Source organism: Berghia stephanieae, chromosome 12 (assembly GCF_034508935.2).
Source record: "Berghia stephanieae isolate SIO BIC M18660-M18661 chromosome 12, UCSD_Bste_1.3, whole genome shotgun sequence".
NCBI lineage: Eukaryota > Metazoa > Mollusca > Gastropoda > Nudibranchia > Aeolidiidae > Berghia > Berghia stephanieae.
The window spans coordinates 34,791,988-34,808,879 of NC_088371.1; the positions used below are offsets into that span (position 1 = coordinate 34,791,988).

The 16,892-nt window shown below is 38.3% G+C and overlaps 2 long non-coding RNA genes across 4 annotated transcripts in view; one reads left to right on the forward strand and one right to left on the reverse strand.

Annotated features, from left to right (window-relative positions):
* LOC144957912 (uncharacterized) overlaps positions 1–10,334 on the reverse strand; it is a 16,856-nt gene extending 6,522 nt beyond the window's left edge. Inside the window, exons 1-3 of one of the 2 annotated variants that reach the window (XR_013642250.1) lie at positions 10,241–10,334; positions 1,059–1,144; positions 307–367 (exon numbers count right to left, since the gene is read on the reverse strand). This is a non-coding gene — a long non-coding RNA (uncharacterized LOC144957912). Of the gene's footprint in view, positions 1–306; positions 368–1,058; positions 1,145–5,156; positions 5,335–10,240 lie in introns of those variants that run through there. The other variant, XR_013642249.1, reaches the window with a different exon arrangement.
* Positions 9,477–15,204, forward strand: LOC144957913 (uncharacterized). Of its 2 annotated transcripts, none has more exons than XR_013642252.1 (4): positions 9,477–9,686; positions 12,756–12,844; positions 13,773–13,838; positions 15,011–15,204. It is a non-coding gene; the product is annotated as an uncharacterized LOC144957913 (long non-coding RNA). The 2 variants fall into 2 exon arrangements; XR_013642251.1 differs by having other exon boundaries at positions 9,487–9,686; positions 13,773–13,834.
* Positions 15,205–16,892: the final 1,688 nt, after the last annotated feature.

Genomic DNA, 16,892 nt, shown 5'->3' on the forward strand with positions numbered 1-16,892 from the left:
ACAGGAAGGTCCTGGGTTTCAATCCCGAGCAACGCATAGTTGAGACCTTGGACAAGGCTCTTTACTCACATTCTCTCACCGTATTCAGGTGTAAAATGAGTACCTGGCCGTTAACAGCATTGTCTCTATCCGAAAATAATTGTAATATCGCATAACAAGCTTCAAGCTTCGTCCTACATGTTAAGTGTTGCTGTTGGCTAGGGACCCCTTGTAAAGCGTTTTGAGCACGTTTAGTTGATATTGCGCTATATATAAAAGCTCATGTTAAAAAAATAATAATTGTGAACAACACAAGATGACGCCTACCTTGAATTGTTTATCGTGGGGCCATCTCAAATTGGCCATTCCTTCGCGTTTCTTGATCCAGCTTGAAAAGATGAGGAATTGAGAATGAAGAAAGAGTAACGAAAACAGGGTCGTATTAAAATTAAAATAATGATTGGGACTGCTTAAACTAGTACCAATAAATAAATAAGCCCCTAGAGTTTAGCAAAAGAAGTATGTTCGCTGTACTGTGTTTATTCCCCTTCTCCACCTCCTCGTCGTCCTTCTCCTCATTCTCATCATCATCATCGTCATCATCATATTATAACATCAAAAGAGGTATCTCTGTTAAATTGAAAAGGAAAACTGACACCAAAAATCGATTGACAGAGGGGAGGGGGAGGGAGAGAGAGAGAGAGAGAGAGAGAGAGAGAGAGAGAGAGAGAGAGAGAGAGAGAGGGGAGTATGTGTGTGTATGTATGTATGTATGTGTGTGTGTGTCAGAGAGAGAGTGAGAGAGAGAGAGAATGAGAGAGAGAGAGAGGGAGGGAAGAGAGGAGAGAGAGAGAGAGAGAGAGAGAGAGAGAGAGGTAGAGAGAGAGAGAGAGAGAGATGAGAGAGGAGAGATAGAGAATGAGAGAGAGAGAGAATGAGAGAGAGATAGAGAATGAGAGAGAGAGAGAATGAGAGAGAGAGAGAGAAGAGAGAGAGAGAGAGAGAGGAGAGAGAGAGAGAGAGAGAGAGAGAGAGAGAGAGAGAGAGAGAGAGAGAGAGAGAGAGAGAGAGAGACCTACCCAACATCAGGATCATCGGTTTGGTGAAGAACGGACAACACAGCACCTCCCAATACACACAACATCACACCTTTGAGAGGATGGAACTGTGGAGGCAATCACAACATTGCATTGACGGTAAGCTTTTCTGTAAATAATCAGTCGTTCAACAAATGAGATCATAATTTGTTTCTTTGAGCACTACTCACGGATTGTATGCGCTTGGCCAAGAAGCTCACAACATTGCCACCCGGCAGTATAACGGACCAACACACAAAACTATGTGTAGTCAGGTTAATACAGTTTAGTGAGAATTACTTATAAACGTGGATGGGTGACGCCACTCAGGCCTATGTTATGGTTTGTTGCCATTCATCAGGTTTATGACTATTACGCTTCAACAGTCGTGACGTCACTTCCCTCGTAATAACGCATGGTAACTTAGTAACTGGCTCTAAACTATCGGAACAATGGCGGACGCCCTTATTAAATATTTCTCGGACGAGCATAAAAGCCCATCCAGAGGAAATAAAAATTACAAATCTGATCATGTTTTGACTTTTTTCACATTCTGATCACAAGACATATGAAAAGTTCTAGCCAGCATGAAGAATAAAAAGTACCGAATTTGTTTGTTTAGAACCACGAAGGCTGCCGTTGCTTGGTGACCTGACATCAGACTATTGAATCCAATTCTCACTTGACTATTAACCAGACTATAAACGTTCAAGGTAATTTATAATTGTGTGTGTTGGTCCGTGATATTTCTGGATGGTAATGTTGTGATTACTTTTCTCAAAACCGGACAGAACCAACTTGCAGACCAATAACCAAGAGTTAAAATAAAATTTAAAAAATAATGAAATTCCCTTTATTTATCCCATAGGGGAAATTTGTTTCTGGGGTCTATTCCAAGGGAAGATTGGAATAAACCGAGGCGTCAGCCGCAGTGCAACGCCCCCCGATTGAGTCAGGGCGAGGTGAATTGCTCAAGGCCACACAACGTAGCGGGTATTCGAACTTGGTACCTCTCGGGTACGAAGCACAGACCGTACAAATAAGCCACGCTGTCACTTTTTTTTTCTTTTCATTTTTTTTTCTCATAGGAAATATTTACTCTCCAAAGCAATTATACTTTTTTGCAGGTCTGATAACCCAAAGTAAAGGTCCCAAAATATCCGTCGCCAATTTGTTTTGTGAAGTATTGAAAGCAGTCCTTGGTGTTTTTTTTTTTTTTTTTTTCTTTTCCTTTAGGGTTAGCTCGATGTCGGAGGATTTTTTTTTTTATATTCGGGATAGATAGGTGCTGGGTGTTTGTTTTTTCTATAACTATAAGGGTTAGTTAAGGGTGGTTTTATTTTTTCTAAGGGTTAGCTATCTAGTTGAGGTAATATCATAGAATTAAACGAATGAGAATACGTACGAAGCCTAAAAAGTGTCCACCAATGAAAGCATTCAGCGCCATTTTGTTGTTGGCTGAGAATGTAGTAATTACCATTCATTCGGTATCTATGTCAGCATAACGACACAAGAAAAACAACAACCAATATCAAAATCCACAATAAAATGTTTCAGAACTGTTGCGTATATTTATGGCACAAAGAAGCTGTCAAAAATGAAGTTAGAGAATGTGTGTAATCATGTATTATAATAACCTGTAATGTGTTTTCCAACCACCACATCATCTACTACTACAACCACCACCACCACAATATCATCACTAACACTACTACTACAACCACCAGCCCCACATCATCATCACTACCACTACTACAATCACCACAACCACATCGTCATCACTACCACTCCTACTGCAACCACCACCACCATATCATCATCATTACCACTACTACCACAACCACCACCACTACTACTACTACAACCACCACCACATCACTACCTCAACTACTACAACCACCACCACAATAGCATCACTACCACTACTACTACAACCACCACAACCACATCGTCATCACGACCACTACTACTACAACCACCACCATATCATTACCATTACCACTACTACTACAACCACCACTACCGTCATATCATTACCATTACCAACTACTACTAAACCACCACAACCACATCGTCATCACTACCACTACTACTGCAACCACCACTACCACCATATCATCACCATTACAACTACTACTACAACCACCACAACCACATCTTCATCACTACCACTACTACTACAACCACCACCACATCATCATCACTATCACTACTACTACAACTACAACCACCACCACATTATCATCACTACCACTACTACTACTGCAACCACCACCACCATATCATCATCATTGAAATATTATTTTTTTTTAATTGAGCTTTATATAGTGCAATATCTACTAAATGTGCTCAAAGCGCTTTACAAGGGGTCCCTGGTCAACATTTAACATGTAGGATGGGACATGACGCCTGTTAGGCGATATTACAATTTTTCGGACAAAGACAACTCTGTTAACGGCCAGGTACTCATTTTACACCTGAGTACGGTGAGAGAATGTGAGTAAAGAGCCTTTTCCAAGGACTCAACTATGCGCCGAGCGCGAGGCTCGAACCCAGGACCTTCCGATCCGGAAGCGAGTGTCATACTACTAGACCACATAGCCGCATCATTACCACTACTACTACAAACACCACCACCACATCATCATCACGACCACTACTACTACAACCACCACCACCACCATATCATTACCATTACCACTACTACTACAACCACCACCACATCATCATCACTACCACTACTACTACAACTACAATCATCACCACCACCACATCATCATCACTATTACTACTACAACTACAACCACCACCAACACCACATCACCTCACTAACACTCAGTACTACAATCACTACCATTAGGTTTTGGAGCTTTACTTCATTTGAAATAAGGAAACTTCGGAATTGTATTTGGCATTGTGTTTATATATCATAATATAATTCTAATCAGTTATCTATTTAGAACTAGATACTATACAATATGTATGCCAAATACCACCCCAATTCCCCTTTCTTGTGTGCGGGAATTCCTCTTTCGGCATTGAAATTGAGTGTGAGATAGTCATCACTACACACATAAACAACAGAAACAATTTAAAAACAAGACTATGACACGCAACCACTCACACACGAAGCTATACTATTTATCCTTTTCTCTATATAGAATAGGACAAGACAAACAATAGCTTGACTCTCGCTACACTTCGCATTGATGTTTGTCGTCTCACGAGTTCAACTCTCGGTCGACCTGTCAATATTCCTTTTTGCCTCGGACGTAATCATTAATAGAATGTTGTGTGGTTTTGACCGTGAAGAAAACCTTAAGAAGTCACATTTATATCATTTTAGAGAGATCGTTTTGAATAATTTTGAGTTAAACGAGCGAGCAGCAACTTGTTTTCATGAACGGCCGATCAGCGCTTGTTTACTATCGTAACGCGATTCCCAGCCAACATCAAAATGGCGGATATTTTTCTCATCGAGGCCGCTGGTTGGTTAGCCAATAAGAGCACCGTACGGTTTCCATTGGGTAAATTCCTTGGGTAATATTTGAGTTATTTCCCATAGCACGAGGAGATTTCGGAAGGCCTCCCAAAAATTGTCACGTCCTTTTTGTTAGTGAATCTGTTTATTCTCCAAGATCGTGAATTATTTCAATTCTAAAAAATTACAGGATTAAGGATTTTCAATCCAGACAGTGAAAATAATCTGATACAAATTTAATGAAGACCGAGAAAATCGTATTGTTGCCTGACAAAGAGAACATCTTTTTGGGGAGCATTTCTATTTAAGGGAGGGCTTCCGAAAGCTCCTACATCCCCAGTATTCTTGTTCTAGTAGGGGGTTTAGGGGGTTGGGAGGGGGGAAACTTTTTTATAATGTTCAAGTAGGGGGTTAGGGAGAGAGAGGGGGGGGGGGGGGGTTAAGTTTCTCCCCTCCCAAACCCCCGACTAGAACATTATAAAAAAAAACAAGAATACTGGGGATGTAGGAGATTTCGGAAGGCCTCCCCTATTTAATCATAAGTAACTATTCATGATTCATTGAACTCGAACCAAGAAAAGAAAATTAAATAGACGTCTAGAGTGATAATGGTAACTTACAAATTGAGGTCTTGTATAAATTGCCAATCTTTTTGAAATTAACATTATTAATTCTCTCAGGACGATGTAATCTAGGGTGGAGTAAGAAATCAGTGAAATTTTGACTTCTTAAAAAATCATCCAATGAGAAGATTTTGTGTGCTGCTCTCTCCTCAAAGTTCTAAGTTGGATTTCTGTACTGTGAACTCAAATAAAATTGAAGTCTGCGGCGGTCTCCGTCTGCCGTCTGCGCAGCCGGCTAAGGTTATTTGACGCTGTTTTCCGTTTTCATGATGCGGTTCGGTTCAATTGCACACATCAACATCATCATCATGAACTTATGGTGTGCAAGAAAATATATTTTGAACAACAACGGGAGAAGAAAGCATATAAAACTGCTGGAAGCTTTCGACTGCACAAAGTATTGAATTGAATAAAAATAAGTAGACCTAGGCTCTAAATAATAGCTTTTTTTTGTTTGTTTCAAAATGAAAAGAGCGTTTTGGACTCTAAATTCTTCTTCAGTCAACAACAATAATAATTTTAACGGTAATATCCTACATTTGCTCCTCGTCACTCTCTTCTTCTTCTTCTTCTTCTTCTTCTTCTTCTTCTTCTTCTTCTTCTTCTTCTTCTTCTTCTTCTCCTCCTCCTCCTCCTCCTCCTCCTCCTCCTTCTCCTCCTCCTCTTCCTCCACCACGACCACCATCACCAGAGTTTCACATTCTTCCATTTCTACAATGCAAGGAGTGATTTACAAAAAAAAAACAATTTAAAAACCGCTTCAACAGTCCTGACTTTACTTCCCTCATAATGACGCATGGTAACTTAGTAACTGGCTCTAAACTATCGGAACAATGGCGGACGCCCTTATGAAATATTTCTCCGACGAGCATAAAAGCGTATCCAGAAAGAAAAAAAAAAGACATTATAAATCTGATCATGTTTTGACTTTTACACATTCTGATCACAAGACATATGAAAAGTTTTAGCCAGCATGAAGAATAAGAAGTACCAAATTCTTTGTTTAGAACCACGATGGCCGCCGTTGCTGGGCGACGTGACATCAGACTATTGAATCCAATTATGTGATGATAATAACGTATATCAGGGAAGAACTAACATTCCCAATGGGGATGATCTATAATATTACCTTTTCGTGCGGAGAGAAAGATACAGTGAGTAAATGTGACTCATATATTAAGGGAACAACACAAAATAAACGATATTTCTGTCTTTGACCTTCTTCAAGTAAAAACGAAATATGTTATATGTATTAGATTGTCATAATAGCTAAAATATTATAGGTAAAAATATGTGATGGGTGCGCGCGCGTGGAAAGGGCAGAGAGAGAGAGAGAGTGAGTGAGAGAAAGAGAGAGAGAGAGAGAGAGAGAGAGAGAGAGAGAGAGAGAGAGAGAGAGAGAGAGAGAGAGAGAGAGAGTGAGTGAGAGGAGTGAGTGAGAGATGAGAGAGAGAGAGGAGAGAGTGAGTGAGAGAGAGAGAGAGAGAGAGAGGAGAGGAGAGAGAGAGTGAGTGAGTGAGTGAGAGAGAGAGTGAGTGAGAGAGAGAGAGAGAGAGAGAGAGAGAGAGAGAGAGAGAGAGAGGGAATGAGTCACATTTACTCACCTTATCTTTTTCTCCACCTTATTGGCTAATTGGATTCAATAGTCTGATGTCACGGCGCCCAGCAACGGCAGCCATCGTGGTTCTCAATAAAGAAAATCGGTACTTGTTATTCTTCGTGCTGGCTAGAACTTTTCATTATGTCTTCTGATCAGAATGTGTAAAAGTCAAAGCATGATCAGATTTATAATGTGTTTTTTCCCTCTGGATACGCTTTTATGCTCGTCGGAGAAATATTTCATAAGGGCGTCCGCCATTGTTCCGATAGCTTAGAGCCAGTTACTAAGTTACCATGCGTCATTACGAGGGAAGTGACATTACGACAATTGAAGCGTATTTCGACACCTCTATTTTTTTTTTTTTTTTTTTTTTTGGTTTTACCTTTCCATGTCCTCGAGGTCATTTGATATATTGCAAAATGTGTTCAAAATGACCCACTAAATGAAAAGTGTTCACAGATTGAGAAATATCCTTCACTAATTGGTCATTTTGCTCAGCATGACTCTTCGATATGTTTATAACTTTCATAAGCACAGTGGCATGTTTACATTTATTGAGAATAAATTATGTTCAATCATTGTACTGCAACAAATCATGTGATCGATTACTTACGTTCAATGCTACGTTGGACCCAAAAAAAAAATACAACAAAAAAAAAAACAACAAAAAAAAAAAAACAACAAAAAACATAAAAACAACAAACAAATACAAAACAATACAAAAAAAAGTGATATAAAAAATCAAATTCCATTGAGTATCATTTTCAGCAGAAGGCAACCTGTCGGATTGTGGAAAGTCACAGCCACTAAAAGATAGTTCGAAGATGACGTCACTCAGGTCTTTGTTATTGTTTTTTGCCTTCCGCGTTTATGAGTAATACTCACTGAATTGTATTAACCCGACTATAAACTTTCATGGATACACACAGTTTTGTGTGTTGGTCCGTTCTACTTCCGGATGGCAATGTTATGAGCTTCTTAGCCAAGCGCATACTATCTATAGGGAATGAGATTAGCGGAAGAGTAGCGTCCCTTGATTGGACGTCACCTTACAGAGAGAACGTCAACATGGTTTTGCGCATGCGTCTCTTTGGTCCTCGCTTTCGGTGAAGTGTCTCCGGAAGCGAGGACTAGAGACGCATCCGCACAACCAACATGACGTTCTCTCTCAAATAACTTTTCCGCCTGTGACGTCCAATCAAGGGACGCTACTCTTCCGCTACTCTCATTACCTATTAAACAGAACTTACTCTTGACGCTCTGCGGTTATCCAAAAAGCTCATAACATCCGCCAGCCGGTTATAACGTGCCAACACACAAAATTCTGTGTAACCTTGAACATTTATTATAGATACTGTGCGCTTGGATAAAAAAAAAAAAACAAACAAAAAACCCCCCAAAAAACAACGCAACATTGCCATCCGGAAATATAAGGGACCAATTCACAAAACTATAATGTGTAACCTTGGTGGTTTATAGTCTGGTTAATACAGTTTAGTGAGAATAGGCTTCAACAGTCGTGACGCCACTTCCCTCGTCCTGACGTATAGTACTTATTAACTGGTTCTAAACTAGCGGAACAATGGCAGACGTCCGTATGAGATACTTATCCGACGTGCATAAAAGTGTATCCAGAGGAGAAAAACATAAGAAATATGAAAATGTTTTGACTTTTATTCACTCTGATCACATGACAAGTGAAAAAAATCTAGCCAGCATGAAGAATAAAAAGTCCCGATTTTCTTTGTTTAGAACCAAGCTGCTCGTTACTGGGCGGACGTGAAATCAGACTATTGAATCCTATTACTAATAAACATGGATGGCAAACAACAATAACAAAGACCTGAGTGACGTCATCTTCATTCTATCTATATTCTGATTGATAGAATTTAGTGAGAACTACTCATAAAAAAAGGCTGGCTAAAAAAAAAAAAGGACACAGAGTGACGTCAATTTCGTTCTTTCCAACAACAGCAACAACAATAGCAAAAAGAAAACAACAACAAAAAAAACAACAAAAAAAAAACAACACACAATTAAAACATTATAGATAGTTTGAAGTTGACGTCACTCAGGTCTTTGTTATTGTTTTTTGCCATCCACGTTTATGAGTAATTTTCACTAAATTGTATTAACCAGACTATAAACGTTCAAAGTTACGATATAGTTTTGTGTGTTGGTCCGTTATACTTCCGGATGTCAATGTTGTGAGCTTCTTGGCCAAGCGCATACTATCTACAGATTACTAATGAACTAGATCGACGGCGGAGTAATGTGTATTTTTATTTTCATTGTTTTTTTGTTGATGGTTGAAGAAGGGTTTTTGAACCCGAAACGTTCCATGTTTGGTATTTTGTTCTGTTTTTGAAGCTGTTATATTCATTTTCGTTTACTACTTTTTTTTTACAGTCCAGACCGACAAAATGCAGGTCTGACATCCGAACATCCTTATGGGCCTAGTTCAACATTGTTGTAATGGACAATATTTTGCGTCATTTTTTGAGATTTCATTACAACAATGAGCCCATTATGAATTGGGTTATCAGACCTGCAAATAAATGTACGTCGGTCCAGACCTTCTAGCAGCCTTTTCTAGCAATATCTTTTTAATTTGTCACTTTGATAATCTCTACACCAAAACGGATCTTGATGAACACAGAACTCCTATTTGTTTATTTATTTACAATTCCGGAATGAGCTTAACGTTTCATCAACTTGAGTGATTATTGCGTCAACTTTTAGTTTTGAAAATAAAAAATATCAAGATTTAGGCAGACACGTCACAAAATTTAGAAAGCCTGCAACACAGATTGCTTGATTCAGAATACCGGGGATATAAACATTCTTTAATCTTTACAAACAGGACATGTTTATGAATGTATGATTTGATTGTTGCAATGAGAAGATTACTCAGTAAACACCCATCTGTAAGTACGCAGAATTAGAAGATGACATTGTGGGAGGCCTTCCGAAAGCTCCTACATCCCCAGTGTTCTTTATTTTTATAATGTTCTAGTAGGGGGTTTGGGAGGGGGGAGACTTTTTTTTTAAAAGAAAAAAGTTTCCCCCCTCCCAAACCCCCTACGAGAACATTATAAAATAAAATAATACTGAGGATTGAGGAGCTTTCGGAAGGCCTCCCGACGTTGTCTTGTAATAATTTAAGTCTCAACACCATTCAGTCGAAGATAAAAAACAAAACAAAAACAAAAAAAAACAAAGTCGAGTTTTTATTTAGGGCAATATCCACTAAACCTGCTCAAAGCGCTTTACAATACAGTCGAAGTTAATCGCGACAGTGACTGGGAGTGTGGTGAGGACAAAAATAAATGGACGTGAATAAGCCTTCATCTTGATATTAATTTATTTCTCGGTCAATTTCCATTTGGTCATTAGTTGGTTTGACATTAAATTTACGGGTAGAGATAGGTTGATAGATAAATAGATAGATAGATAGATAGATATTATTTAAAATATTTACCACAATGTTTGGGGCAGTCTACATCAATGTTTCAGGCTTAATTTGCCATCTTCAGGACTGAGTTGTTTTGTTGACTGTTGTTGATTCTTGAAGTGGTTCCGGTTTGAAGTTAATTAAGAGGAATTTGCGCCGATGGGGACACTTTCGTAGATCTCATTTTTCATGTTGAGTGTGGCTTCATGAGGTTGTTTGATTATAGTATATTTTTCTTCCAGGCATAAGCTACATTGTTTTGATGTTGGTGTGTATCTGTTGCTTTAGATAAAATTTTCCATGAAATGTTGTGGTCTATTTTGTTGTCTTTTAATTTCCAAATATGTTCGCTGAGTTTTGTGGATGTTTTTTTGTTAGTGTTTCTAAATGTTGAGGTGTGGAGGTTGTATCTTGTTTTGAAATTATTTTCTGTTAGTCCTACATAATTTTCTTGCTTGTTTGTTTTAGTTTCTGTGACTGTGGCTTGGTAAATTAAACTTGATTCTAAGCATTGTTTGTTTAGCGGGCAATGTTCTTTATTTCTGCAGTTGCATTTTCTAGTGGGTGGGTTTTGCTCTTGTCGGTGGTTTATTAAACCGCTCTTCAAGGCCTCATAACAAATGGCAACGAAGTGGCTTATAGGCAAGAAATTGATAGATTTGTGTCTTGGTGTGATGCCCACCACCTAGAGCTTAACATAAGCAAGACAAAGGAGCTAGTGATTGACTTTAGGAGAGTGAAGGAACCGATAGAACCGTTAAAATTAAAGGACCAATTCGTCCAGCGAGTTCCTCACTACAAATACCTTGGTGTAACGATTGATGACAGGCTCAAGTGGGATGAACACTTGAAAATAATTAGGCATAAGATGTGCAGACGTACATATTTTTTATCAAAACTCTCTCAGTTTAGAATAGATAAAACCCTCTGCACATTATTTTATAGAGCAGTAATCGAAAGTGTTTTGTCATTTTGTATAACAGCTTGGGGAGGCAATTGCTTAGCAGTGGAAAGGAACAAAATAAATTCAAATATTAAAAAATCCATTAAACGCTATATAAATGATGTTGACGATGTAGATCTTTTATACGAGAAATTTTGTATAAATAAAATAACTAAAATATTAAATGACCAGTATCATCCACTAAGACCATCAATTATTATGTCAGAAAGAAGTGGTCGCCCTTTCTCTATTTCAACGAAAACAGAGAGACACCGAAAATCTTTTCTGCCGTCCAGTATTATGCTTTATAACAACAAGCAATAATCATTTTATATAATTATTTCTCATTTTTACTTTTTAAAAATATAAATATTAATTTATTAATTTATTTGTTTTGCAATCTTTTCAATTTTCAATTTATAGTGACAGTTTTAACTATTTTACAGTGTTGAAATTATTCATATTATAAAGCGCAGCTCTGGTTATAGAGCTGCTCCTTTTTTATATATATACATCCTATTTCCATTGTATTTTTATCTTATGTGTAAATTATAACACGCCTGTACAAAAAATTTCCTTTTTGGGATGCAATAAAGTATTATTATTATTATTATTATTATTATAGATAAATAGATAGATAGATAGATAGTGATAGATAGATAGATAGATAGATAGATAAATAGATAGATAGATAGATAGATAGATAGATAGATAGATAGATAGATAGATAGATAGATAGATAGATAATAAAATAATAATAATAATAATAATAATAATAATAATAATAATAATAATAATAATAATAATAATAATAATAATAATGCTGAAAACGTATATAGATAGTATGCAGATGACGTCACTCAGGCCTTTGTTATTGTTTTTGCCATCCGCGTTTGTGAGTTGTTCTCACTAAACTGTATTAACCAGACTATAAAAGTTCATGGTTACACAGAGTTTGTGTGTCGGTCCGTTATACTCCCGGATGGCAATGTTGTGAACTCCTTGGCCAAGCGCATTCTATCTATAGCGCTATAACTCCGAGACACCAGACTCTAAGCGCTTGATCGAGATTGATAGATAGATAGATAGATACGAGTAGATAGATAGATACAGTAGATTGATAGATAGATAGATAGAGAGAGAGAGATAGAGAGAGAGAGAGAGAGAGAGAGAGAGAGAGAGAGAGAGAGAGAGGGGGGGGGAGAGGGGGGGGGGGGGAGATAGAGAGCATTTAATTTTGCTTCCATCACATCGGAGGGACAGCGTGGCGCAGCGGAGTGGTCTTTGCTTCGTACCCGAAAGGTACCGAGTTCGATCCCCCGCCTCTGCGCTGTGTGGCTTTGAGCAAGTCACCTCACCCTAGCTCAATTTGCGGCGCTTCACTGCGACTGGCTTCTGGGTCATTCCAGTCATCCCCTGGAATAGACCCTAGAGACAAATTTCCCCTTTGGGGTGAGTAAAGGGAGTTGTATTTATTTATTTATTTATTTATTTATTTATTTATTTATTTATTTATTTATTTATTTTAACTTTGGAGTCCCATCTCTATCCAAATTATTTTGATTGATACAAGCCGTTAACTTAAAATCTACTCCACAGCTAATACCCCTTCTCATCTGCGTCTCAGGAGGTATTTTCATGGCTTGTGCCAGTCTTTTCCGTACAGCCATGTGGGAACCAGACGTAAGGTAAAGCATTCATTCATATTGTGTGACGACGAATCGCCATAAACTGGAATTTATGTGATTGTCGAATGTCAAATTACACGCCCCCCCCCCCCCCTTCCACACACACACACACACACACACCGCCAAATGAATGCCTTTAGCCAGACATTTTTATGAGTAGTTCTCACTAAATGGTAGTCACCAGATTATAGATAGTATGCGCTTGGCTAAGGAGTTCACAACATTGCCATCCGGAAGTATAACGGACCAACACACAAAACTGTGTGCAACCATGAACGTTAATAGGCAGTTTAATACAGTTTAGTGAGAATTACTCATAAAACGCGGATGGCAAAAAACAATAACAAAGACCAGAGTGACGTCAACTTCGAACTATCTATAAACGTCCAAGGTTACACAGCTTTGTTTGTTGGTACGATATATCCGGCTGGCTAATGCTGTGAGTGTTTTTTTTGTTGTTGTCGGGTTTTTTTTTAGGGGGGGGGGGGGGTTTGGGGGGCTAAACTCATAGCCTCAATGGAGGTTGTGCGCTTGCCCCCCCCCCCCCCCCCCCCCCCCTTACCCCAAGACCCCCCCCCCCCCCCCCCCAAATGAATTTAAAAAAATAAAGAAAACAAAAACCCCAATTGGAACAAACAAAAAAAGCAAAGAGCCAACAAACAAGAAAAAAATAAAACCAACTAAAACTAAACAAAACAAAACAACAACAACAACAAAAATAAATAAATAAAAATGTGCAATCTTTTTTATTTATTTATTTATTTATTTATTTATTTATTTATTTATTTATTTGTTTATATAGTTATTTATTTTGTTATTTATTCATTTATTTACAAACATATTAAAATGTTTTTAATTATTTTATAATTTATAACATTCATTCGACAGTCCATTCAAACCGCTTCATTCTTTTTCTCATCTTTTAAAGGTGGATGAAGAAGCGGGAAGGAAAAGCAACATCGGAGACAAGCTCACCAAACGCCAAATAGTGTGGGTATAGATAGTATGCAGATGACGTCACTCAGGCCATTGATATTGTTTTTGTCATCCGCGTTTGTGAGTTGTTCTCACTAAACTGTATTAACCAGACTATAAAAGTTCATGGTTACACAGAGTTTGTGTGTTGGTCCGTTATACTTCCGGATGGCAATGTTGTGAACTCCTTGGCCAAGCGCATTCTATCTATAGATAGTATGAAGTTGACGTCACTCAGGTCTTTGTTATTGTTATTTCTGGGTTGAGTTTATAGGTTTTATTGAAGAGATTGCATGCAAACAATTTTCATTTAGTAAAAAAGAACTAAAATTTCACATAATTATCTGCTGATCACATAAACTTTAAAAATCACGTTTTGGACTCCGGTTCTTCCTGTTTATAGATATTATGCGCTTGGCTAAGAAGCTCACAACATCGTCATCCAGAAGTATAACGGACCAACACACAAAACTATGTGTAACCTTATAACGTTTATAGTCTGATAAATACAGTTTAGTGAGAATTACTCACAAACGCGGATGGCGCAAAAAACAAAAACAAAGACCTCAAAGTAATTTCAACCCAAATCACGCTTTTGTTTGTTTTTGATTTGTTTTTTTGTTTTTTTTTGTTTTGTTTTGATTTTGTTATTTTTGTTTATTTTAATATTATTTTTTAATGTGTTGTTTTGTTAATGTTTTTTTTTTTTTTTTTTTTGGTTTGATTTTGTGGGGGGGGGGGGGGGGGGGTGTTTTGTTTCTATGTTGTTTTACAATAAATTGAATTTTTCATATCTAAATCATCCCGGCATAATAATGATTTGAAGCGGAGAGGGGGGGGGGGGAGTCGTGGGAGTCACGTAACATAGGCGTCATATTGCTTGAACTTAAGCGTTTATAAAGCGCAATATCCACTAAACGTGCCCAAAGCGCTTTGCAATGGGCCCCTATATGGCTAACAGAAATACTTCCAATGACTCAAAACTATGTGTCACTCAGGGTGCTAGTCTATCATAAAGTGCTTCCTGCCATATCTACCAGATCCAGCTACCCAATCACTCCTGGGTGGACATGGGTCAAAATCTGGACTTCACCCGGGATCGATCCCTTTCACTTTTACGCTAAGAGAGTGGTCTATCAACTGAGCTATCTTAGCTTTCACGCGTTTTATTTATCATTCCCAATTCCCCAGTTGTGTCCGCTGACTGCCCACCAAACCAGCCAGAACGTCGTCACGATGGAAGGCTCGTCCAAAGCTTTGGATGACTGTGGACTCAAAGAAAACGGAACTCAGAACTGGACACGATAACAGATATAGGACAGCGCTCAGACTACAAGCTTTTCGTTGGTGTCGTTGGTGGCGTGGAAGAAATAAAATTAATGTGGGACTTTTCTTTGCCTTGTCTTACTTTGCCTTGCGTTTGAAGATTGTATTAATTAATTATTTATGAATTAATCAATATATATATATATATATATATATTATATTATATATATATATATATATATATATAATAGAATAATAATGAGATGAGAGAGAGAGAGAGAGAGAGAGGAGAGAGAGAGAGAGAGAGAGAGAGAGAGAGAGAGAGAGAGAGAGAGAATCTGGAATGACGGGATCTTCCTAAAGGATTGGAATGAAGGACATCTTGTCAAGCTTCCAAAGAAAGGGGACCTCAGTAATTATAATAATCATCGAAGAATCGCTATTCTCTCTATCCCATAAATGGTTTTCAACTGTATTATTCTAGAGAGAATTAAGAATGCAACAGTTGCTAAAGTGCGGGACGAACAGGCAGATTTTCGGAAAAACCGTTCAACCACCGTCAGATTGCCTCTCTCCTCTTATTGTCAACTTTATGAATTATGAGAAGGCTTTCGACAGTATTGACAGAGCAACATTGTGAAAAATTCGGGCACATTATGAACTCCCTGAGAAGTTAGTAAACTTCTTTAAATGAAGGATCAAGTTGCAGGGTTGTGCATGAAGATCAGCTTACTGACAGCTTTGAAATTAAGACTGGTGTCAAGCAGGGATGCTTGCTCTCACCATTCCTGTATTATCCCTGCCATTGATTGGCTAATGAAGGAAACCACCAAAGGGCGAAGAAATGGGATACAGTGGACCTTTGGACACAGTTGGATGATCTGGATTTTGCAGATGATCTGTCTCTTCTGTCCAGCACCCAGTACGAGATGCAAGCAAAGACCACAATACGCTTCAACAGTCATGACGTCACTTCCCTCGTAATGACGCATGGTAACTTAGTAACTAGCTCTAAACTATCGGAACAATGCCGGACGCCCTTATGAAATATTTCTCCGACGAACATAAAAGTGTATTCAGAGGGGAAAAACCACATTATAAATCTGATCATGTTTTGACTTTTACACATTCCGATCACAAGACATGAAAAGTTCTAGCCAGCATGAAGAATAAAAAGTACCGATTTTCTTTGTGTAGAACCACGATGGCCGCCATTGCTGGATGACGTGACATCAGACTATTGAATCCAATTGTAGACAGCCTCTCGGATACCTGTTACTCATCAAAATGTTTTCATTGGTCAGAAAGCAAGCGTTTTCGTGGGACACACCACCTCCCCCACTCCCGCCCACGCTTGTCTGTTTGTGCCATAAATTCATGAAAATTGTTTATGCGACGAGTTGCGCTGAGCTAAAAAAAAAATAAAGAAAAAAGCTTACTAAATTCGCCAGTCAGAAATAACGGACCAACACACAAAACGATGTGTAACCTTGAAACATTTATAGATAGTATGCGCTTGACTAAGAAGTTCACAACATTGTCATCCGGAAGTATAACGGACCAACACACAAAACGATGTGTAACCTTGAAACATTTCTAGATAGTATGCGCTTGACTAAGAAGTTCACAACATTGTCATCCGGAAGTATAACGGACAAACACACAAAATTATGTGTAACCATGATCGTTTATAGATAGTATGCGCTTGGCTAAGAAGCTCACAACATTGCCATCCGGAAGTATAACGGGCCAACATACAAAACTATGTGTGCAACCATGAACGTTTATAATCTGGTTTATACAGTTT